Consider the following 24,678-nt stretch of genomic DNA (forward strand, 5'->3'; position numbering starts at 1 on the left):
CTCTAAGTAATGTAGTTACACAGACCTAATTTTGTAGCGTAGACCTGTGCAAAGAATCACTCACACACCTTGGGAGTAAACCTTCCCCTGCTCCTCTGCTTTACAGAATCCAAACACGAGCAAAGCTTGTCAGGGCCCAGTGGGGATTGGCAGAGAGGCAGGTGTGGGCAGACAGGATGCTTTAAGTGACAGCAGGCACCACGGCTTAGCTGGTTACAGCACCTGCTTTGTAAACAGAAGGTCCTGGGTTCAACTCCTAGTGGTGCGGTGAGGAGTGGCTTTTGGGGCACCTGGTATTGGCTACTGTCAGAAGACAAGATTCAGTGCTAGATGGATCTTTGGTCTAGCCCAGAGTGTTTTTTCTTATGGTTTAAATTACACTCACAGGCACTGATAATAGAGTTGATGAAAGTTTGTGTGTTCAGAGCTGGTAGGTCAGTGGTCCAGTCCCCTCAATGCGGTTTCACCATTTCCACTCGCTAAACTCCCTCCCACCCTTCTGGGCTCCTAGAGCAGGGGACTGAGCCTGAGCCCAGACACAGACACTGCAACTTTACTCCAGGCCAAGCTGCATGACCCTGATTAATGTGACCCGGGCCAGCCAAGGATGTTTCATTGCACTGGAGACGTAGCCTAACGTTATGTCTACACTGTGATTAACACACCCAGGGCACCTGTCCCAAAGCCCGGCTCAGCTGACTCAGGCTTATGGGGCTCGGGCTGCAAGATTATAAAATTACAGTGCAGACAAATGGGCTTGAGCCCAACCTCTGAGACCCCACGAGGGGTGAGGGTTTCTGAACCCAGGCTTCAGTGTGAACACAAATATCTGCACCACAGTTTTTAGCCCCTCAGCTTTAGCTCCATGAGCCCAAGTCAGATGACCCAGGCCAGCCCTGCTGCCATCTTTATCCCAGGAGAGATGGACTCTAAGGGTACGTCTCCATTGCAATGGAAGCCCAGGTGTGGCACGCTGTGCTCAGAGCAGCACCGGGAAGCCCTATATTCACCACTCTCATATAATGATGAGATGGTTTGTACAAAGTCTGCCTGGTGAGGTGTCATTTCAAAAGTCTTGATCTGTTGAACATTAATATCGTGTTGGATTGTGTGTGTAGCATTGGTTGGGAAGTTATGAAGTTTTGCTCTGTGTGCGTTACTGAGATATGTTATGAGGTGGGGAAATGCCCCCCACCAGCCTTTCAGGTGCGACAAGGGAGGAGCCAGACTCGCTGCTGGCCCATTGAGGGGATCCACACTCCCAAGGACTATCCCAGGAACCGTGTACAATGCAGACTTCTCCGAGATAGCACAGCGACAATGGACACTGCTTGACTCACATCGTAGCAAAGGAGCTTCCTAGCAAGTTGGAAGAAGCTATGAAAGAGGGGAAGAGACATCATGACTTGGCCTCTCTCCCCCACAACTCAGCAGCTGGAAACACACCTGGAGGACAAAGACTGAACTGAACTGATTCAGAAATCAGAAGAGAATAATAACAATAATACTTGCAAACCAAAGTCCCCAACCAGACTAGTACTGGTTTTTCAGCAGAAAATTTTCAGTTTGGGGAATTTTATTTTCTGAGTCAGACCTTGCCAAGGGAAGCAGGGAGAAAATGTCTGAGTTGCCTCCTTCAGAGCAGCTTGGCCTAGACACTAGCTCTGGTTCACTGCTCTGGCCTTGCTTGGGTTGAGGGTATTTTAATAATTTGGGCAGGTCCCAGGGTGTTTGGGGGAGATGATGAGGATGTTCCCTTTTGAGATAAAAACTAAGAAATACAGCACTAGAGAATTTTGTTTTAAGAAATCTGGGATTTAGACATTTTATTTAAAGCAAGGGAGTTCTGAGTTTCTGAGAAGGTTTTTGTTTGCAAGAAGGAACATTGTTTGATCTGTCATTGTACCAAAGGGGTACATGTTTGTCTACAAAGGAGGGGCGACGACTAAAAGCATCCGATGAGGATGGGATTCGAACCCATGCGTGCAAAGCACAATGGATTAGCAGTCCATCACCTTAACCACTCGGCCACCTCATCTGAGCTGGCAAGAAGAAGACAGGAGGAGAAATCTAAGGCCAGCAGAGCTAGGGACAATAAGGAGTTTTTAAACACTAAGCGGAAGCAGGGGCTGAATGAGCTCCCCCCTCACATCTAGTGAGGAGCTGGGGGAAAGACTTCAGGAACAGACCGTGTTTGCACAGACACACCTACTCTGCGTAGCTATGCAGCATGATGGAGCCACTTTCCCAAAATGACCAGTTTTGGCTGCTGGTGGGTTACAAATCACTTTAGCATTGAGTGGAATGAAAAGTTATTATCCTTCCTGTATGAGTGAGGGGCAGCAGAACATACCTAGTCCGTCCTGATGGAGGGCTGGGTGGGTGAGGAATAGCTTTTATTGGACTGCATAGAAGCCATTGAGAACATCATCCTAAACCAGGGGTCCCCAAACATTTCACTCTGTGCCCTCTTATCCATGGCTGTGGACCCTCGGAAACCACAGTCGGAAACCGAGGCTGGGAGTGGGGCTGTTGCTTGCTGGGGAGAGGGGTGCAGACAGGGATAAGGGGGTCGAGGCCAAGCTGGGCACTAGAGCCCCAGGCTGAGGGTGGGGTTGGGGAAGAGCTGGGACAGAGTGGGGCTCAGTGCTGCTCCCTCCATGGGGGCTGGCTCAGACCCTGAGGTGCCCCTATGAATGTTCCTCTGTGTCCCCCTAGGAGTCATGCCCCACATTTTGGGAACCACTGAACCCTTCTCACTAAGCAGGGGCTAGTGATGCCAAAGCCCAGGGAAAGGGAGAACAAGTGCAGGGCCCCCAGCACTGGAACCATGTGAAGGGGCTGCAGGAGAGGAGCAATGGCTGGTGGCACAGGGAGTTAAGGGCAAAGGGGGCACAGGAGGGGGCAGGAGTTAGGGGTGAAGGAGGTGCAAGGGTTGGGGGTGCAGGAGCTAGCGGTAAAGGGGGAGTGGGGATCATCCAGGGGCAATGGGGAAGTGCCAAAGTACAAGCTTTGCTCAGGGCACCATTTTCCCTAATGCTGGTCTGAGCAAACAATTGGAAATGACCCTTCAGTGAGAACAGAACCATAGTGTAGAAAAGCCCCTTTGTTAAGTGGTGGTGGCTGAGGGCTTAGGGAGATGGGTTAAAAAACAACAAGCATCTCTCTGTGGAGGTTTGATTCTTGCCTGCTGGGCAAGGCTGGTGTGTGGTGTCTCCATGGCTGCACTTTCAGTGTCTGATCACCCACGGTGTCACAGGGAGCCAAGTCTAGACATATTCAGAGGCTCTATGCCAGGGTTTCTCAAACTTCCTTTCACTGCAACCCCCTTCAGCTAAAAAAAAAAAAAACCTTACTATATGGCCCTGGAAAGAGGGACCAAGCCCCTCCACACCAGGCAGGGGCAGGGGGGAGCCAAAGCCTGAGCCCTGCCCCAGTTAAGGGAGGGCAAAACCAAAGCTTGAGGGATTCAGCCCTGGGTGGTGGGGCTCAGACTTTTGGCTTCAGCCTCAGGCACCAACAAGTCTAATGCCAGCCCTGGCAACCCCATTAAAACAGGGTTATGACCCACTTTGGGGTCCTGACCCACAGCTTGAGAACCACTGCTCTATGCTGAGGGGAGAGAGTTTTCCTGTGGGTGTAGTTAATCCACTTCCCGAAGAGGTGGCAGCTATGTCAGTGGGAGAAGCTATATCGGTGGGTGCGCAAGCTGTGGTGGTTGCCACATTTAAAGAAGTTTAATCAAACCCCATTTTTTAAACCACTTGTGGTCTGGGAATTGCAAAGCAGCTCGATGAAGCAGGGTCTGTCCTTCAAAGTCCTGGAGATCACACTTCTATACGTGTGTTGTCATGGGGGTATAGCTCAGTGGTAGAGTGCTTGACTGTCCATCAAGTGCTCTTTGTTTTAAACCCCAGTGTTCTCTTATAACCTTTTTTCTTTTTTTTTTTAAAAAAAGGAAAACATTTTCATTTCCATTCTCCATTATGTTCAGGAGCTCCACTATATGGGGGGGCTTGATATGAATGTAAACACTCAACATTTCGCTGTCCAAATACATAAAAACCTAGCAAAGCTGTCCATCAGCTGAAATCAGTTCCAATCCTCTGTCTAGTTTATGTTTTCATCAATTAAACAAAGGTATCATATGAATGTACATTTGCAGATCCCTCTTCTCCAGGGACTGTGCTGTGCAGAAGAACAAGCTACAGTTCAGGACTCTAATGACCAAAGAGCCACCAAATGTTCTGAGGGCTTGGGAAAAATGCCTTCTAGTGAGCTATTGAAAGAGCGCAACCTGTTTAGCTTATCAAAAGAAGATTGAAAGGTGAATTCATTAAAGCATTGAAGGGCCTTCATGGAAAGAATAGATCGGGTATTAAAGGGCTCTTTAATCTAGCAGAGAAAGGCATAACAAGACCCAATGGCTGAAGGTAAAAAGAGACAAATTCATATTACAAATAAGACACAAATATTCAACAGCGAGGATGATTCGCCACAGGAACAAGCTACCAAGGAAAGTGATGGATTTGCCATCTCCTGATGTCATTTAATGAAGACTAGCTGTCTTTCTGGAATGTGTTTGCCCCAAAAGTAGCTCTTGTGTCATACAGGAGGCCTGTGATATGCAGGGGGTCAGATTAGATGCTCTAATGGTCACTTCTGGCCATAAAGGCGACTAATTTCTGAAAAACTGAGTGTAGCATTGGGAGCAGCATCTGATGTTTTCCTGTCTAGCCGGCTTGCTGCCTAGAACGAACGCTCCTTGAGTGGGGTGATACACAGGGAGCAGCTCAAACCTCCAAAGTGCCTGGCCAGGGGCAGGACATTAGCCCAGCAAGGGAGGGGTGTGGCAGTGACATCACAAAGGCCTTTTGCAGGACCTCAGACTATTGGTCCAAGGTGGTGGGGAGGTGGTGACCTCACAGAGAGATGCTGACATCAGCCAGGCAGGACAGGGGTGAGGGGTCAGGGAAACCTCAGAGACCCCTGTGGCTTTGCTTCAGCAAGTCTCCTTCTCCAGGTCTCTCTTTGAGGACTGAGAGAGTATTTGGGTTCAGGTATGTGAGCGCCAGGAGGAACCTCTTTTGAGTTTTCTCCTTCCCTTTTAGTGATTTTACTACAAAACAGACGTCCCTGTTTAGAAGTTAAGAGCCTCCTCAAGGGAAGGGGTGTCCTGGGGGTGTCAGAGTTCAGATGCTGGTGCCCCCCCATGTAAGGAAATTCCCACCACCCTGCTCTGTGTTCGCAGGGTGGAAGAGAGCAGCATCCACGGCAGTGATTTGCTCCTGGCTGCCGGAGCAGAGCAGCAGGCTCAGCTGTCAGAACTTCCCAGAGCGATGAAAGGGGAGGGGCCCATGGCTCTGTAGCAGGAATGCAGGGCAGGCGAGTTCACAGCAGGCATTGTGGGATACTGGGGAAGGCGAGTTATGGTGATATAATGAACAGCAGTGTTTACTCTGTCACTTTAAGTTTGCTGCAAAAAGCTCTAGACCTCTCATCGAAGTCGTTTTTTTTTGTCAGCAAAACAGGGCAGTTTTGTCGCCAGACGTGGCATTGCAGTGTGTACACCAGCCACAAGCTGCCGACCAAGGGAGCGTTGTGTGTTTTTCACACACCTGAGCAATATAATTCTGCTGAAACAACTTTGTAGTGCAGACCTGGCCAAAGATTCACTCACACACAGCTTGCAAGGAAAACATCACCTGCTCCTCTGCTTTGCAGAATCCAAACACAACCAAAGCTTGTCAGGCCCTGGTGGCGATGGCAGGGAGTCAGGTGTGTGCGGACAGTGTGTTTAGCCACGTACAGGCACCATGGCTTAGCTGGTTAAAGCATCTGTTCCGTAAACAGAAGATCCTGGGTTCAACTCCCAGTGGTGCTTTGTTGACTGGTTGTTAGAGCACCTGTTATTGACTGTTGTCAGAAGACAAGGTTCAGAGCTCGGTAGGCTTTTGATCTAGCCCAGTTTGCATCAAGGACAGAATAACTGTACCTGGCATTTGAGGCCTGAGAGCTTCACCCTTGCCTGAAAAGTACCCACCATTAACGGGTCTGGATTCCAAATGCAAAAACCTTGTGGGAAATAGAAATGGATGTATGTTTTGTTTTTGCATGTGCTTTTCCTGGTGCGTAAAGACAGAGGCATTTTTGAATCTCTTAGAATTGTTGTTAGTGCTGCAGTGCTGAAATCACTCTCACTAACTATATGCCATGAGTGTAACCAGCAGCCCAGCGGTAGAACACATGTTTTCCGTGTGAGGTCCTGGGTTCAATCCCCAGCATCTCCAGGTTCTTCTTTTCACCCTGCTACTTTGCTCATGCCCAGAGGGGATGTGGCCCAGCAGTCTCCCTGCAGGAGTTTCAGTCCTGCTCAGTGAGGGGCAAGTGCCAATTGCATGGAAGGTCTGGGGGCTGTTTCTGCTCCTAAGTCACCTCAGTACATGTAAGATTCCCACCCGCTGTGCTGCTTGGGACAAGGGTAGATGAGAAGGGCGAATCCTCCAGCACTGGAGGGAAAGGTCCCATCTGCACAGACTGAGAGGCAAGGAAACAGAGGGGCAGTCAGTGCTCAGAGAGGAGAGAGGTCAGTGATTTACACCCACCAGGGGACACTGTCTTTTTGAGTATCACAGGGGTAGCTGTGTTAGTCTGGATCTGTAAAAAGCGACAGAGTCCTGTGGCACCTTATAGACTAACAGACGTACAGGAGCATAAGCTTTCGTGGGTGAATCCCCACTTCGTCAGATGAATGGAGTGAGAATTCTGTGCCCGGCTAGCCAACTACAAAAGCAATTTCTCCTCCCTTGGTGTTCGCACCTCAGCTGCTAGAAGAGGGCCTCATCCTCCCTGATTGAACTAACCGCCTTATCTCTAGACTGATTCTTACCTGCATATTTATACCTGCCCCTGCAAATTTCCATGACATTCATCTGACAAAGTGGGGATTCACCCAAGAAAGCTTATGCTCCAATATGTCTGTTACTCTGTAAGGTGCCACAGGACTCTTTGTCTTTTTGAGGTGAGTGCAGTTTGCTTGGGATGGTGCTGACGATGGATAGAAAAAAGGCTGGAGTCAATGACTGATGAGACCACAGAAGGGGAAGGGGAATGGCACCCCCACAGAAGGTCCTGGGTGCTCAGATGCCCCAGTTATTGCACCCTGGCCTGTCACAGAGAGAGAAAAGACACGGAGGGACCCAGCCCCCCTACAGTGATCCCATGGACAAGAACCTGGCTGGGAGTTGGGTGAAGGTTCCCTCTGGGCAAAGGGGAGCTGAAATCCCTCAGTGTCCTGGAATTTAAGCAATGGAAGCTTCAAACCCTGCACGGGTGTGGGCTGAGGTGCGTTAGCAGAAGGTTGGGCTGGACACAGGAGGCAGGTTTGTATAATTTTTGGTCGTTCCCAGAATGGGACTAAGTCCTGCCCCACCCCACAGCTGTGTAAGGCTCTGGGGGGGAGTTTGGGTGTGGGAGGGAGAGGGATTGGGCTCTAGGAGAGAGTTTGGGTGCAGGGTCTGATCTCAGTCAGGGGATTGTGCTGCAGCAGGGTGTGTGGGGGGCAGGGTCTTGGAGAGAGTTTGGGTGCAGGTGTGGGGTCTGGGTTGGGGGTGCAGGAGAGGGTGAGGGGTGCAACCTTTACCTCGGGCATCTCCCGAAAGCAACCCGCACCCCCTTCTGGCAGCAGCCCCTAAGTGGGAGGGCAGGGGGCATCTCTGAGCATGGCTGCCCGCAGACTCCACCCCTGAAGCTCCCATTGCCACAGTTCTCAGAGTTGGCTCTCGGGGCGGGGGCAGCACATGGAGACCCCACCCCCCACCCCAGGGGCCGCAGGGACGTGCCAGCCACTTCCGGGAGTGGCGTGCCACATGGAGCGAGTGTGGGCAGGAAACCGCCTTAGCCCGCTGGTGCTGGTGGTGGCAGGGGTCCTCCGGCTCTTTTAACTTGACCGGGGCAGCAGGCAGGACCAGGGGGGACACTCCCAAGGGCCTAACGTTGCTTTGCACAACAATAAATCTTGGAACAGGACAGAAATGAAATGGCAGCAGAACCTAAGGAATTAAAAGCCTCCGGATTCTTGTGTGTGCACTGACTCCGAACGGAAACTGTAATTTGACTCGCTTTGTGTCTGCGGCTGGTAAAATATCAAGGCAAAGCCATTCCAGTGATTGTGACCCTGGGATTGAGGAGGCTTTAGTCTTATTAAAATGTAACTAGCATGTTACACTTGTGTTTTTAAAGGTGGCTTCCCCAAGCAATCCCAAGTTGTTCTTCCCACAGCTGGCTGATGGGGGGCAGGTGGGGATCTCCCCAATCTGGGGGAATCTCTCTGGGACCCACTGTTAGTTCTCCATCCTTTCTCCTCCTAATCACAGACACCCCTCCCCTCCCCATTATCAGTGTTTTGGAGTGACCCCTCCCTCCCTTTATGGGATACAGACTCTCTGTGAAGGAAAGAGAACGGGTGGGGTGGGGCAGGGCAGGGAGGCGGGGGGAGAAGACGGGCAGGAGTCAAATGGAACTAAACCGGAATCGAGGAGATTTTCTTCCTGTTAAAATGTCCTGGAGTCTCATCACTGAAAAGCTGCATCTTGAATTAGGTTTGATGCATCAGCCTTTCAATTACCAGGCAAAGGTGTGAACCCCAGAGACTGATAACTGCCTGCTTCCCAGCTTGTTCTAAAAAGCACCTGCAGTGGTGCAATTGGTTGGTATAAAGGGGGCTACTGCTGGGGTTATGAGTTCAAGCCTTGTCTGAAGCACTGGTGTTCATTATCCATGTAGTTTCCCCAGCTTGCTTTGCCCAATGCATAGGGAAAGGAGATTGAGTTTTAACATGTGGCGGTAGGTGCACAACTTGGAAACATCCCATAACACACAGCAGCATGGGATGGTTATTTTCACACTGTGGAATCCCCAATTTCTTTGTTATTGGGGCAGGAAGGAAAAAAAAGTGCTGTTACCTTAATTAGGTGAATGAGGAACTATGAGACTGCTTTATGACAGAAATGACTCAACCTACATTAAATAGTACTTGCTAGACAAGGGACATGGGTTCCAAAACCCAGTGAAGGGAGAGAGGTTGGGGACTGGTGTGTGTACCTGATGGTATGGGCCCCTTTTGAGGGCCTGGAACACAAATTGCACATCCTCCTTTCTCCACTGTTAAAGAGCAGATCTAATTTTGAATCCTTTAGGAGTCCATCTGGAGGCTGGTGACCTAAATTCACGTTGGGCCAAGGTGGCACTGTGGCTCCTCTACTACAAGTTGAAACCACTAAGAGCTGAAATCACTAAAAGAGCTAAGCTTACTGAGCTGAGATCACTGAGTGGGGGAGCCTGAAGATTGATCGCTAAGCAGCTGGCAGAGCAGAGCAGTCTGCAGCACGTTGGTGCAGCCCGTGGAACAGTGAGCAGTGTGGCGCAGTTCGCGGGGACGGCTGATGCGGTTCACGGGTTGGCTGGAGGAGCGGCACAGCTGGTGGAGTGGAGCCAGTCGTGGTGAAGGCTACAGCAGAACTCCACGGAGAAGCGGGGCAGTCGGCCCTGGCCCATGTAAGGTGTCCCTTAACACCCTGTGTGTGCCCCCACCATTTCCACCCAGGCTGGGGGGGGGGGTAAAACTCTGCAGATAAACTTTTGAACTCTGGGGTGGCACTGACCAGAGACAGAGACTCTTGGGTTGTTGGACTTTGCGGTGATTGGACGTAAGACTCTAAGGGGGAAAGGACACTGCCAAATGTACTTGGAGGTGGGTTTTTTTGCTTATGGTTTGTGTATAGTCCTGGTTGTGGTGTCTCTCCAACGTGATGCCGCATTGTTTCCCTCCTTTATTAAAAGGATTTTGCTACACTCGGACTCTGTGCTTGCGAGTGGGGAAGTATTGCCTCCTAGAGGCGCCCGGGGTGGAGGGTGGTAGATAATTGTCCCAGGTCACTGGGTGGGGGCTTGAGCCAGTTTTGCATTGTGTTATTGAAACAGAACCCCTGGATACTGAACCTGGCCCTTGTTGCTGCCAGCTCAGAGGGGCAGAAGGGTTACACTTTTCTGGGCCCAACCTTTTCACCTGGTATAGCCCTTGTTCCAGCTCAGGTGGTAGCTAGGGGATGTCTCATGACTGCAGCCACCTTTGTTCTGTTCCACCCCCTTATACAGCTTTGGTACAAGGCAGGAATCTTTTGTCTCTCTCCTGGGGAAAAGTCCCAGGTTTAAGATGGATTCCTGTACCAGGTAACATGGTCACATGTCCTGTGAGACCCCCAAGCCTTCATTCTTCCTGGCCTGACTCACAGATGGTGCAGGACAGAGCCATCTCCAGTCAATTGTCCTGGTTAATGGGAGCCATCAAGAGTCCAAACCACTATTAATGGCCCTCACTTTGCATCATTACAACAGGACCTCAGAGTTATAGTTCATATTTCTAGTTTCAGATACAAGAATGATCGAGTCATACAAATAGGATGAACACACACAGTAGATTATAAGCTTTGTAATGATACTGCACAAGAGACCTTTTGCATGAAGCATGTTCCAGTTACATCATATTCACACTCATTAGCATATATTCATAAAATCCTATGGAGTGCAACGTCACAGCAGGGAAAGGGTTTTACTGCGGCACTTGGGAGCAGTTGAGTTTCATGTTCAGGCTGTGGTATGAGTTCCTCCAGGTTTCTCGTAAGCACACAGGGACCTTAGCGGGTACTCTCGATACTGGAATGGCCCAGACATGATAAAGTGATGTAGTTTGCATTTTCCTTTTTTATTTTTGTATTTCCAATGGCATTTCTGTTTGTGATTTTGTTTTGCTTTGTATAACTGTGTTTTCTCCTGGATTTGTTATTTAACTAAAAAAAGAATAAGGCCTCAGGGCACCGGATGGAGGAGCAGGCTAGGGCTAGGACTGCTAAGAGAGCCAGAGTAGCAGGTTTTCTGTATTGTTTCCTGCTTTCATTTTCTTGATTAGTTTCTCTTCTGCATGGAATTTGCTTCTTTGAAACGTGAGCCTGACTAGCTCAGTTGGTAGAGCATCAGACTTTTAATCTGAGGGTCCAGGGTTCAAGTCCCTGGTCAGGTGAAAAGTAACCTCTCCCTGTTAGATATTTCCCCCAGAACTGATGAAGGCATCTCTCTAGGATGTTATTTGAATCACTTTTTTCCCCCAGGAATTCACCTTTCACTAGGAAGGGCCATGTACTGCCTGGGACTGAAGGGGAAACTTCCTCACATGCCCACTGGCCTTTCACAGGCTGGATTAAGAAAGGCCTCTGGGAGGTGCAGCAAACTGCTGCATGACAACTTGGTGAGCAAATGCAGGGCTGCCCCCACAGGGTCATACACACCAGAGCTCAGCAGAGGTCTGGGGGTTCCCTATTGGTCCCATGGTGTAAGGGCAGCACTCGGGACTTTGAATCCTGCAATCTGAGCTGAAGTCTCAGTGGGATCTGAGGACAATTCCTGTGCCACAAACCCTACTGGGTCTTCCAAGGCTTTATCTTGCTCTCTCCAATGCCATGAATGCCTGTCTTTCACCCGCTAGCTGTTGTGACTTGAGCACAAGAGGGGATGTTTGATCCAGAAGCCTGGCCATGCCTGGAGTCCTGTAGGTAGGGATACGAGCTCCATTTCCTGTGAGTCCTGAAGCTGGGCTGCAGCCTGGCCTAGCAGGCAGCCCTGTTGGTTCACCTACTGGCCCAAAGTCACTTGGGCGGTGTTGGTGTTCCCCAGGGATGCTGAAGGGCCTAAGGGAGGGAGGCTCAATACGCCCCCCTATCAGTCAGGGCGGAAGAGGAGGGCTGCAAGAGTGGGCAGGTTGATGGCTGGGCCTTCTAGCATTCGGTTGGGGTTGAGGTGGGGAACGCGAACTGGGAGAAATGGTTGCTGGCCTGTGAGGAATGGCTCAGCCGGTGGCGTAAGTGGACCTTGTCATTACCTACAAGGTTGTGATGCTCAAGACCCATCTGTGGGGAATTTCCTCAGCCATGTGTTTCCCCCTGCTCCACGAGTGCTGCTGAGACCGAACACGATGGCCTTCCACCTCTTGTGGGGCCATAGGACGTCCCTACCTAGTCAGGAGAAGTGCGGCTTTTCTGCCGTATTAGAAGGGGGGTTGGGCCTGGTGGGCTTTGAAGCCTTTTACGGTTCTACTGTTTTGTGTTTCAATTTTCAGTGGTGGCTCAGCTGGAGAGCAGGTCAAAGCCCAAAGCCCTGCCCCCGCCCCCCTCGCTCCACCCTTCCCCCAAAGCCCTGCCCCCCCCGCTGTGCCCTTCCCCAAAGCCCTGCCCCTGCCCCCCCTTCCCCCGAGGTCCTGCCCCGCCCTGCCCCCAAAGCCCTGCTCCTGCCCCCCCTCCTCACTCTGCCCTTTCCCCAAAGACCTGCCCCACCCCGAGGTCCTGCCCTCACGCTGCCCCTAACCCCGAGGTCCCCCTCACATCGCCTGTTCCCCCAAAACCCAGCCCCATTCCCAGAAGTCCTGCCCCGCCCCGTCCCTTCCTCTAAGGCACCACCCTCACATTGCCCCTTTTCCCCAGCACCCCACCTCACTCTGCCCCTTCCCCCGACTCCCCACTCCCACATTGCCCCCCCAATACACCCCTCCCCTGCACCCTTTCCCCAAGGACCCACCCCCACATGGCCCCTTCCCCCGAGTTCCCGCCCTTGAGCTTCCTTTCTCCTCGAGACCCTGCCCCTGCACTGCCCCTTCCTCCCTGAGACCCCGCCCCTGCCCCGCCCCTTCCCCCTGGGACCCCGCCCTGCCCCGCCCCTTTCCCCTGGGACCCCGCCCTGCCCCTTCCCCTGAGACCCTGCCCCTGCACCACCTTCCCCTGGGGCACCGCCTTCCCCTGAGACCCCGCCCCTGCACCGCCCTTTCCCCTGGGACCCCACCCTGCACCGCCCCTTCCCCTGGGACCCCGCCCTGCACCGCCCATTCACCTGGGACCCTGCCCTCACATTGCCCCTAGACTCCGCCCCTGCACCACCTGTTCCCTCTAATCCCTGCCCCGCCCCGTACCCCGTGGACCCAGGGGCTGCCCCGCCCATTCACCTGGGACCCTGCCCTCACATTGCCCCTAGACTCCGCCCCTGCACCACCTGTTCCCTCTAATCCCTGCCCCGCCCCATCCCCCTGGGACCCTGTGCCTGCCCCGCCCAATCACCTGGGACCCTGCCCTCACATTCCCGCTAGACCCCACCCCGGCAGCACCTGTTCTCTCTAATCCCTGCCCCTGCATCGCCCCTTCCCCCGAGACCCCACCCACATGCTTCCCCTTTGCCCCGAGACCCTGCCCTCACAGCGCCTCTTCCCCCAAGTCCCCAGTGCCACACTGCCCATTTCCCCCTGAGTCCCCACCCCCACTGCCCCTATGACCCCACCCCTGCACACCCCATTCACCCGAGACCCCACCCTCACATTGCCCTGAGACCCCGCCCACCCACTGCTCCTTATCCTGAGACCCCGCCCCTGCACCACCCACTAACAGGCCAGACCCTGGCGGGGGACGGGGAGAAACATGCTGTGCTCTGCCACAGACTTCCCGAGTGTCCTTGGACACATCACTCAGCCTCTCTTCTCCCGTCCAGGAAATGGGGCTGGTGGCACTTCCCGCCCTCGCACGAGCTGGGACGAGAACTACCCTGTGAATTAGGAAGATGCTCCCAGTCCCCCTGCTCCCACCTCTAGACCCACCTCTGCTCCCAGAGCCAGGAATAGAATCCAGAGGTCCTAGCACCCAGCCCCCTCCCTGTTCTGACCACTGACCCCACTCCCTTTTAGGCTCACTGCCATTTCTATCCACCCACCCCACCTGTCCATCCCTTTGCTGCAGGTTTCTGGGGTATCACCCTGCTCTGCACTCCCCAGTGCAGCCACAGGCCTTTTTCCCAACCACACATCCTCTCCCCTCATGCTGGATCATCTGCTTGGCCCCTGCCCCTCTCGGGGTGCGCTGTGCGGCCTGGCTGGGGATTGTGCAATGGCCCAGCACCAGGCAACGCAGAATGTAAACCACAGGCCCTGCCCCACCCCACTGGAGCTGCCCTCCAGGTGCATTTGAGCCCAGCACCTTGCATCTGTGCTCTCCTGCCCCACGAGGGGTGAGCTGCAGTCCCCACCATGCTCTGCAGCAGAGAGAAGAGTCAAGCCAACCAGCCCATTTAGGATGGGGGAATCAACACCCTTTTTTCTGCACAGCCACTGACCATCAGCGGGATTCCTCCTCCCTCCTGTGCCTCAGTGCAACTAAATCTCCGCACCTAGACAGCTGGTCCATCCGCTGCACCCCAGTCCCCCGTACCTAAGCCTCCCTGCCAAAGCCCTGCACCTGGCTCCATAGAATTAAGTCTCACATCTCACTGGGAACTCGACTTCTTGTGCCCAGAGAGTCTCTGCCCCCCTCAGTAGATGACCTGTCTGAGAAACACAGTGTCCGTCTTCTCTAAAGAAGTACTTGGAGAGTTTTTTCTAGTGTGACCACGTGGCCTAATGGATAAGGTGTCTGACTTTAAATCAGGCAGTTGAGAGTTCAAGTCCCTTTGTGCTTGTGATTGTGCAGTTTTACCTTTGGGCTGAACATCCTGCTCCCTTCAGGGCTGGAACCTCTTCTTGGCCGCTCAGGCCAATGCTCTGGCTTCAGCTAGAGCCCCGGGAAGGAGTTGGGGGTTGGGTGTCACAAAGGCTGGGCCATGAGCCCCAGGTGCTTCCAGTCTCACCTTTGCCATTTCTGACTTGCCAAAGAAACTGGGCGGCTGCCCGGGCTAGAGTGTGGAGCAGTTTCCCTCTTCCAAGTGTGCGCCTGTCCCTGTGCTGGAGGGTACTTGCTACATGGAGCCTGGGTGTTTCTCTGCTTCTCGAGAGCTGGGGAAAAGCCTCTTGGGGTAAAATCTCCTGCCCCACTGCCAAAGTGAGCACCTTGAGTGGGAACGGTAAGAGGCCCCACCGGGGGGGCTGGCCCTGCTTTCCTACCATCTTCTGATGTTGGCCACAGAGCATCAGCAGCCGCCCCGCATGCTGGTCTGTGGGTGGCCTTCAGTGGGTGTTTGGCATGGCAGGGAGCAGGCTGGCTGGGGGTCTTTGTCGCTGTCTGCTGGCCACGCATAGGCATGGTCGTCCCCTCCTCTGAACAGCCAGAGTGAGTCTGTGCTTAGAAAGCAGAGACACAGGAGACTGGAGACAAGAGGGTGAGAAAGATTGAGAAAGGGCCTATGCAGACAGCCCACACTACAGGGACGCTGCCTGGTTAAGGGATGTGGAGGCACCAAATTGCCCCAAATTTCCCGGTGCCCTGCGCAGCTGCGTACTGCTCCAGCGGGAACCCGATCCCCGGCTGGCTGAGCCGGCCAGGAAAGCTGCCCTGCCCCTGCTCCACCTCTTCCCCACAGCCCCCACCCCTGGTCTGCCCCCACCCCCCTCTTCCCACCCCTGCTCCACCCCATCCCCCCCGCCTTCCCCTGAGCTACATCCCGGTGGACGGCAGGAGGGATCAGGCGCACCCGGCACTCACTGGGCGGTGGGAAGTGGAACAACCTGGCCCCAGCCTGCTCTGCTCCACTAGCTCCCAGCCGCGCCACTGGTGAGTGCTGGGGGGGCGTTTCCCCCCCAACTTCCAAGGCTGGGAGCAGAGTGCAGCAGGCTGGGGCCGGATCACTCCACTTCCCGACGCCCCGTGAGTGTGGGGTCGGGCCTGCCCTGCAATTACCGGGCAGCGGGAAGTGGAGTGACCTGGCCCCAGCCTGCTCCGCTCTGCCAGCTCGGGCTGGGGGACGGGGGTGCCGTGTAGGGCAACAAAATGTCTAGGGACAACCCTGAATAGATCATTTTCCCACAGGGACCGATGGCTGTTAGACTAGAGATATTCAGGCTGCCTGTACAGGCCTAGACTTTAAGAACTCAGGTGTATTTTTATCACTTAGCTAGTGACAGGGCTATAAAAGAAAGACCCAAAATCCCAGTCTGCCTGCGTCTGGGCCTTCTCTCCCTCGGAGAGTCTGAGCCTTGTTTGTAGGCGAAGGCCTTTGGCTAAGCAGCAGAGGCAGCCATAAGCTGGGAAGCGAACGGTCCCATCCTCACCTCCCAAACCCGTCACACTGAACTAAGGTGGGGTTGGGCTGTTAAGAAGACGATCCTGTCCCGATAGTGCCCATCACCACCAGATAACGAAACAGATCTTAAGGGAGCATCCGGTCTGGCAAGAAATCCCTTCTCAATGGTTGTGGTTGTGAAACCCTCATTTCTGTAGGGTTTAGCTTTCTGGCCCCCACTTTTCTGTTGTCAATCTGTCTGGTTCGCTAATTGTTTCTGTCTGCTGCAGAATTAATTTTGCTGGGTGTAAGTTAATTAGGGGAGTGGGATGTAATTGGTTAGAGAATTCTGTTACAATAGGTTAGAATTGGTTAGTTACAATGACTGGTTAAGGTCTAGCTGAGAATATTACTGTATAAACAGGGGTCAGACAGGAAGTGGAAGAGGAAATTGGAATCATGCTAACGGGGGGATGGGAATAGGGAACAGGGACACAGACAAGGCTCTGCGGTGTCAGAGCTGGGAAGGGGGATGTGGGGTAAACACTCTGCAGTGTCAGAGCTCATAGACTCATCGACTTTAAGGTCAGTAGGGACCATTATGATCGTCTAGTCCGACCTCCTGCACAACGCAGGCCACAGACTCTCACCCACCCACTCCTGTAACAAACCCCTGGCCTATGTCTGAGCTATCGAAGTCCTCAACTCGTTGTTTAAAAACTTCAAGGTCAGAGAATCCTCCAGCAAGTGACCCGTGCCCCATGCTGCAGAGGAAGGTGAAACCCCCCCAGGGTCTCTGCCAACCTGCCCTGGAGGAAAATTCCTTCCCGACCCCAAATATGGCGATCAGCTAAACCCTGAGTATGTGGGCAGGACTCAGCAGCCAGACACCCAGGAAAGAATTGTCTGTAGGGATGTGGGGTAAACGCTCTGTGGTGTCAGAGCTGGGAAAGGGGACACTGGGGAACAGACTCTGTCGGTCTATAGAGATAAGCCCGACTGGTGTGAAGGGCTTCGGAATCTGCCTGCTTGGAAACTAACCCCAGTAAACATCCCTTTGTCTGCGCTTCCGACTTCTGGTCTTTTGCTGCTTGCTGCCTGCGTGACAAGAGCCAGGGAAGTGGGCAGGGGAAGGGAACGCCCTGTAACAATGGCTCCTTGCTCCTCTCCCTCCAGGCTCAGAGGTCAAGCAGGGGCAGGACTCCAGGCTCTGCTTGAGGGATCCTGGCATAGGGGTTGGTGGGGGAGAAAGGATTGTAGATTCTGACCTGTGCTCTGGAGAGGAGGTAATAAATGAAGGGGGCATTTTTGACTCCTCCCCTCCTCAGTGTCCCCAGGGCTGGAAGTCTACATTACGCAGGGCCAAATGAGGGGGTGATGCCACTTGGTTAATGAAAACCAGTGCTCTAGGTGAGGTTTGAATTCACAACCTCAGCATAACTCCTCTCAGCACTGCCCTATAAGTACTGTGCGCTAACCAATTGTGCCATTGGAGCACCTGCTGTGACTCTCTAAAACCCCTAGGTTGATACAGGCGAGGGGTGACCCCAAAACATTCTCAGTGGGGTTGAGAGCAGGTAGCGACAAGTGTTGGTACTCGGTGGGGTGGATTCTTCTTAAGGGTTCCGGGCACCATTTGACCCTTTTGTTCTTCCCTGTGTAATAACAGAGCTGATTAAGACTCAATGGAGAGTCTTGCTGCAGACCAACAGATCTGAAGTCACTGATAACCAGCTCTAAGCATTAGTCCTGCTTTGGGACAGTGTCTCTCATGCAAGGAACTGCCCAGTCTGCGCTAGCAGTGAGGCTCCCTCACTAACAGCTGAAATCAGGGAGAGCTGTGTGAAGTGCAGGGCCCCAGGGGTGCCGGAACAGGGGGGAACAACACCCCAGGGCTTTTAAAAATGGGAGGGCTCTGCCTTGCCACTTTGTAAAGACCGTAAGGGTGAGTGAGGGTGGGGAGGGGACGGAGAGCAGTGAGCGGGAGGAAGGATCTTGGGGTATGAGGCAGTGTAGGAGCAGGGCCTTGGGGAGGGGGTGGTGCAGGGGCGTGGCCTCAAGTGGAAGGGGTGGGGCTACTGCTTGGGCTCTGGTGGTCGCCACTTTTAGGCAGGGACACCCCGGGGGGGGCAAGTGGGGCAAAAAACCCTCCATACCAGTCCAGTTCCTTGCGGTTGCTTGTCTATCCACTGCATGCATGTGCTATACCGTAACGTGAGCTGATGCCCGGCTTTTGTGCTCAATACAGCCTTGCCCCTCCATGTCTCTGTGGCGCAATGGGTCAGCGCGTTCGGCTGTTAACCGAAAGGATGGTGGTTCGAGCCCACCCAGGGACGACGCTAACCCTGTGCTGCTTCCTTGCTTCCCCGAGGCCTGTGGGGGAGCCTCAAAGGTCCCATTTTGCTGCCTCTTGGCCTCAGTGCTTTCAGCTGGTGGTCCAAAGAGCGGGCTGGATGCCATTCAGAAACCCATCTGCCAGCAGCCGTGCCGGAGGCTCAGGCTTAATCCTCAAGGCCGAGCACAAAAACTTTCAGCCGGGAACATTTCGCTCCCTTCCCGCCTCCGCCCAAGCGGCAAGGGAGAAGCGGAGGAGACAGGCCGGCTCAAAGACGCCTCCCTCCCACTTCCCTGTATGCTGTGCAAAGCTCTTGGCCTGCCTCATGCCTCGTCAGGAAAGCATGGCCATGCGGCCCAAGCCTGAGTCACGTCCGCAGCCTGGCCCGCCCCGGCTGACGGCCGCGCAGAGCCACGCCAGTCAATGGCAGGTCGAGTCAGGAGCCTCGGCTCTTTCCCCTGACAGCCACACACACAGCGCTGCCTAGCGCCCCCAGAGCCTCCCTCGTGTTGTCCCGCAGCAGCCGCCTGCCGGGGTGGTGGGAAAAGGGGACCAGGAAGCACTGCAGCCTCATTCCAGGACAGGAGGCCCTCACCACGCCCAGGCCTGCCTCTTGCCTTCAGCCCAGGCAGCCAGAGGTGCCGGGGAGCTCCCTGGCAGGCCGCTGCCTCAGCCACCTCTTGCCTCATGACCTAGGCTCTTGGTGCTCTGCTGGTCACCGGCTCGCTTGAAGGCCCAGAGGGAAAAGAAACAAGCGCACGCGTAGCAGAGGATGGTTTCGACCCATCAACCTCTGGGTTATGGGCCCAGCACGCTCCCGCTGCGCCACTCTGCTGCTTCTTCACACCCTCCCCCTGCCACCGAGCCGCCCCTATCCGGATTAGTGCCTTACGCGCTCTCGTGCTGGCAGGCAGATGCGCAGGCTGCTAGGCAGCTGCCCTGGTCACAGGATTTTACAGCTTCTACAGGGTAAAAGGGATCTATTTGGGGTTTGGACCCCATTGGGAGCTGGGTAGCTGAGTGCCGGAGATGGGAGCACTTCTTAAACTGTTTTCAGTTAAGCTTTCAAGCTTGTGGGGGACGAGGTTCAGCCTTGGATCCGTGTCTGCAGCAGGCAAGCACGTCTGGCTCAATCGCCCCCCCCGCTGTATTAGCAGACTAAAACCCGGAGCAAACGCACACGCCTTGCAAAGGAACAGGAGCCGGGATCTCGAACAAAAGTCAACTTTTTATTAAGATGACGTTCAAAGAAAAAAAAAGTGTACAGTACAGAGTTTCGGCATAGAAGTTTCCGGTGCTCAGGGAACAACGTACAGCTTACCCAAGGGATGCAAAATTCAGTTTAAGATCGGGTGGCATAAGGAATACATAATCTACAATAGCCCTGACTGGGGGGTAAAAGGTTAACGTACAGATACTGAGTTAGGAGGGTATGTTGTCCATATGAGGGCTACGTTCGGGTGTGGAATATAACGAGCGGTTACGACGATGAGGATGGATTGACCCGCGTTAGGTGAGTTTTAACGTTCGGTGTTTTGGAATCTTTGCCACAATCTAGTTGAAGCAGGGTCAGTATGAAGTCTGCCCTGCCATCTGTTGGTGATGTGTTGTCAAGGCCTTTTGGGGCTGATGTCATTTGCATGGTTACACCCACCCCGGATTGCATGATGGGAGTGCTTGTCCAAACGGTCATTTCAGCTGCTGCGATATCCCCAGTCTCTTTGTTATTGGGGCAGGAGTAATCCAGTGTATTTTCCTGTTGATTTTGGATCAAGGACAGAGTAACTGTACCTGGCATTTGAGGCCTGAGAGCGTCACCCTCTCCTGAAAAGTGCTCACCATTTAGGGGTAGGGGTTCCTAACGGCTGCTTGTGGAGGGAGGTAGAAATGGATGTTTGTTGGTGTCTTGTAGATGCTGCTGATGTCCTTTCTGCTGTTCCTGGTGTGGAAAAACAGAGGCAGAGGCGGTTTTGAATCTCTTCAAATTGTTGTTAGTGCTGTAGTTGCTCACCCTAAGTTTATGCTGTTAGATTTCTTTCACGGTGTATTTTAGTCCTGAGGTAAAAGGTGTGTTGTTAGGGAGTGAGGTAGCAAACGTTAGTTGCAGAGGTGGTGCATGTGCCACAGAAGTCGTGTGCCCCCCCCCCCGTCCCCGCTCCTGTCCAAGAGTCCAGTATTTCCATAAACCCACCCACTGACCTGTGACTAACAATCTTGCTCTGCTAACTCTTCCAGCAAAACAGGCCAAAGAAAGTGTATGCGAGCGCTGTACCACAGCCCCGTTGCTCCTTTAGGTTCCTTCCCACAGAACTTTCGCTCCATACCAGTCCAGTTCCTTGCTGTTGCTTGGCTAACCACTGCATACATGTGCTATACCGTACCCTGAGCTGATGCCCGGCTCTTGTGCTCAATACAGCCTTGCCCCTCCGTGTCTCTGTGGCGCAATGGGTCAGCGCGTTCGGCTGTTAACCGAAAGGTTGGTGGTTCGAGCCCACCCAGGGACGACGCTAAGCCTGTGCTGCTTCCTTGCTTCCCTGAGGCCTGTGGGGGAGCCTCAAAGGTCCCATTTTGCTGCCTCTTGGCCTCAGTGCTTTCAGCTGGTGGTCCAAAGAGCGGGCTGGATGCCATTCAGAAACCCATCTGCCAGCAGCCGTGCCGGAGGCTCAGGCTTAATCCTCAAGGCCAAGCACAGAAACTTTCAGCCGGGAACATTTCGCTCCCTTCCCGCCTCCGCCCAAGCGGCAAGGGAGAAGCGGAGGAGACAGGCCGGCTCAAAGACGCCTCCCTCCCACTTCCCTGTACGCTGTGCAAAGCTCTTGGCCTGCCTCATGCCTCGTCAGGAAAGCACGGCCATGCGGCCCAAGCCTGAGTCACGTCCGCGGCCTGGCCCGCCCCGCCCCGGCTGACAGCGCGCAGAGCCACGCGAGTCAATGGCAGGTCGAGTCCGGAGCCTCGGCTCTTTCCCCTGACAGCCACACACACAGCGCTGCCTAGCGCCCCCAGAGCCTCCCTCGTGTTCTCCCGCAGCAGCCGCCTGCCGGGGTGGTGGGAAAAGGGGACCAGGAAGCACTGCAGCCTCATTCCAGGACAGGAGGCCCTCACCACGCCCAGGCCTGCCTCTTGCCTTCAGCCCAGGCAGCCAGAGGTGCCGGGGAACTCCCTGGCAGGCCGCTTCGCCTCAGCCACCTCTTGCCTCATGGCCTAGGCTCTTGGGGCTCTGCTGGTCACCGGCTCGCTTGAAGGCCCAGAGGGAAAAGAAACAAGCGCACGCGTAGCAGAGGATGGTTTCGATCCATCGACCTCTGGGTTATGGGCCCAGCACGCTCCAGAGAGGGGGATGGGCGGCACTGGGGGAGGGGGAGCTCAGGGAGGTGTTTGGGGCGGAGGCAGAGAGGGAGATGGGCGGCACTGGGGAGGGAGTTCGGGGGTGTTTGGGGGTGGGGCAGAAGAGGGGATGGGCGGCACTGGGGAGGGGGAGCTCGGGGTGTTGGGGCGGGAGCAGAAGAGGGGACGGGCGGCACTGGAGGAGGTAGAGCTCGGGGGTGTTTGGGGCGGAGGCAGAGAGGGAGATGGGCGGCACTGGGGAGGGGAGCTGGGGGTGTTAGGGGCAGAGAGGGGATGGGCGGCACTGGGGAGGGAGATCGGGGGTGTTTGGGGCGGGGGCAGAGAGGGGATGGGCGGCACTGGGGAGGGGTGCTCGGGGGTGTTGGGGCGGGGCAGAAGAGGGGAGGGGCGGCACTGGGGAGGGGAGCTCGGGGGTGTTTGGGGCGGGGTCATAGAGGGGAGGGGCGGCACTGGGGAGGGGAGCTCAGGGGTGTTTGGAGCAGGGGCAGAGAGGGGAGGGGCGGCACTGGGGAGGGGAGCTCAGGGGATGGGCGGCACTGGGGAGGGGAGCTCGGGGTGTTGGGGCGGGGAGGACGGGGAGGGCGGCACCGGGAGGGGCAGCTCGGGGTGTTGGGGCGGGGCAGAGAGGGGATGGGCGGCACTGGGGAGGGGGAGCTCGGGGGTTGGGGGCGGGGCAGGGAGGAGGGGCGGCAGTGGGGAGGGGAGCTCAGGGGGTGTTTGGGCTGCTCAGGAGCCGCCTCGCGAACGCTTCAAGGCCACGTGACGCCCTCTCGGAAACTCCGCCTCTCCCGAGACAGCCAATAGGAAGAGGAGGCAGAGCCCTGACCAATGGGAGCGCGAGAAGAAACTTTCCCCCCCCGCCCAGTTCCAGTGTGAGGTTGGGGGCTGCAGTGACCAGAGCCCCCAGCAGGGTGCATCGGGGGGGGGGGCTGCAGTGACCAGAGCCCCCAGCAGGGTGCATCGGGGGGGGGCTGCAGTGACCAGAGCCCCCAGCAGGGTGCATCGGGGGCGGGCTGCAGTGACTAGACCCCCCAGCAGGGTGCATCGGGGGGGGCTGCAGTGACTAGACCCCCCAGCAGGGTGCATCGGGGGGGGGGCTGCACTGACCAGACCCCCCAGCAGGGGGGCTGCCGGCCGGGGGGTTCCCTGCAGTCTGGTGCCAGTCACAGGGAGACCCGCAATAGCCTGACCCCCCCACCCCTGTCCGAGCTCCCGCCCTGCCCCCCAGCCCACTGCCTCTTGAGCAGCCCCCCCTGCGGTGTCACCACTACCCCCCCCGGCTGTGTCCCCGCAGCTTCCCAGCCCCCAGCTCCCCTCGGTGGCCCCCCACTTCCTCCCTGCAGCCTGGCCCATTCCCCTGAGTCCCAGCTTCACCCCCCGACATCTCTCCAACCCACCTCCCCATCGCAGCCTCTGCCCCCAGTGCCCGGCCCAGCTCCCGGGGGCTTGAGGCCCCACCCCCGGCCGCTCCACTCCCCACAATGGGCAGCTGCTGGCGCTGAGGAAGGGGTCTGGGCCAGGCCAGGTGCTGGGCGATCCTGGTGAAGAGAGACGAGCCGGCAAGGCTGAGAGGCCCTCCCTTGTCTGGGGACAGGGGCTCCACAATTTGGCCAGTGTCACCCTACCCCATCCAGAGGAGACGTCCGCTCCCAGCAGGCCGTGCTCCATCTCCACCCCGCAGGGGGGAGCCCCCAGTCCAGCAGTGCCCCCCCCCCCGCCCCCATCAGCCGCCAAGCCGGGAACCAGCCCCGTCTCCCCAGCGAGGGCTGCAGGACTCCCAGCCCCCGCAGCACCAGCCTCCCCCCATGTCCCCGGGGTGGGGTGGGGGAAGGGGGGATTCCTTCTTCCCATGGCCCAGATCCCACCCCCACCCCGGGCTGCCCAGACGGGATCCAGGGGCTGCAGCAGTTGGCTGCTTCCCCAGGGCTACCAAGGAGCCGCCAGGAGAAGGGACGAGATTCTCCACGGCGCTGCAGCCGTTCACACTGGGACCCGTCTCACACGGGGGAAACTGAGGCACCAGGGAGGGCGAGATGGGCTGCACCAGCTCAGATTGGGAGTCTGCGGGAGAGCCAGGAATAGAACCCAGGAGTCCTGGCTCCATGGGCAGCTTGGGACTCCTCCACTTGGGGAGGCTGGGCGGGCCCGGACTGTGGCCCTGCCCCAAGGCCTGCTGCCACTCAGCCTCCTCCTGCCAAAGCCCCGCCCACACGCCCCCTCCACCCCGCCCACACTCCCCCTTCAGCCCCGCCCACACGCCCCTTCAGCCCCGCCCACACGCCCCCCTCAGGACCCCTTTGTTCCACTCCCCTGACCCCCCCCGCCCACCTCTCACGTCTCTTCCCCCGAGGCCCTGCCACTTGTGCCTCTTCGCCCCCACCCCAAGGCCCCCCCCCCCAGCCACACTGCCGTTTGCACCCCCCGCCGATCCCCCCCCGGCCCCAGGTGGCCGGATGGAGCTTGGGAAAGGGCGAAGTGAGGATGGGGCCATGGGGGGAGAGGACGAGTGGGAGCAGGGCCTCTGGGTGGAGCACGGGCCAGGTGCCTCCCCTGGGCCCCTTATACCCACCGCCCCTGCCTGGCTCCTGGCCTCCCCGGCTCTAACCACTAGACCCAGCGGCACTGGGACAATTTGTATAGTGGGAGGTGCTGAGAGCCAGTGAACAAAACTGTAAACCCTGCACAGGATGGAAACCACTTCAAGCCAGGGGGTGCACAAGACTGGCCCCCACTCCCTTCCCAGAGCCAGCGGTGGGACCCGGATACCCTGGCTCCCAACCCGCACTCTAACCACTAGCCTGCACTGCCCTACCACAGCTGGGGAGAAGAACCAGGAGTCCTGACTCCCAGCCCGGCCGTGGGTGGAGCAGGAGACCTACTGGCCATGGGCTCAGCTGGGCATCACTTACCATTAGGCTGGATGGTATCCCAGTGCTGACCTCCAGCCCCACAGCTCTGCTGGTGCCCCTCACTCCTGACCC

At 55.9% G+C, this 24,678-nt stretch overlaps 5 non-coding genes across 5 annotated transcripts; 4 read left to right on the top strand and 1 right to left on the bottom strand.

Annotated features, from left to right (window-relative positions):
- Positions 1-1,956: 1,956 nt before the first annotated feature.
- Positions 1,957-2,038, bottom strand: TRNAS-GCU. The gene has a single exon. It is a non-coding gene; the product is annotated as a tRNA-Ser (tRNA).
- Positions 2,039-5,810: 3,772 nt separating this feature from the next.
- On the top strand, positions 5,811-5,884 carry TRNAT-CGU. Its single transcript has one exon. It is a non-coding gene; the product is annotated as a tRNA-Thr (tRNA).
- Positions 5,885-11,004: 5,120 nt separating this feature from the next.
- On the top strand, positions 11,005-11,077 carry TRNAK-UUU. Its single transcript has one exon. It is a non-coding gene; the product is annotated as a tRNA-Lys (tRNA).
- A 7,202-nt stretch (positions 11,078-18,279) lies between these two features.
- TRNAN-GUU lies at positions 18,280-18,353 on the top strand. The gene has a single exon. It is a non-coding gene; the product is annotated as a tRNA-Asn (tRNA).
- A 2,429-nt stretch (positions 18,354-20,782) lies between these two features.
- Positions 20,783-20,856, top strand: TRNAN-GUU. The gene has a single exon. It is a non-coding gene; the product is annotated as a tRNA-Asn (tRNA).
- Positions 20,857-24,678: the final 3,822 nt, after the last annotated feature.

This window comes from Mauremys reevesii, linkage group 12, assembly GCF_016161935.1.
Source record: "Mauremys reevesii isolate NIE-2019 linkage group 12, ASM1616193v1, whole genome shotgun sequence".
In the NCBI taxonomy this organism is placed as follows: domain Eukaryota; kingdom Metazoa; phylum Chordata; order Testudines; family Geoemydidae; genus Mauremys; species Mauremys reevesii.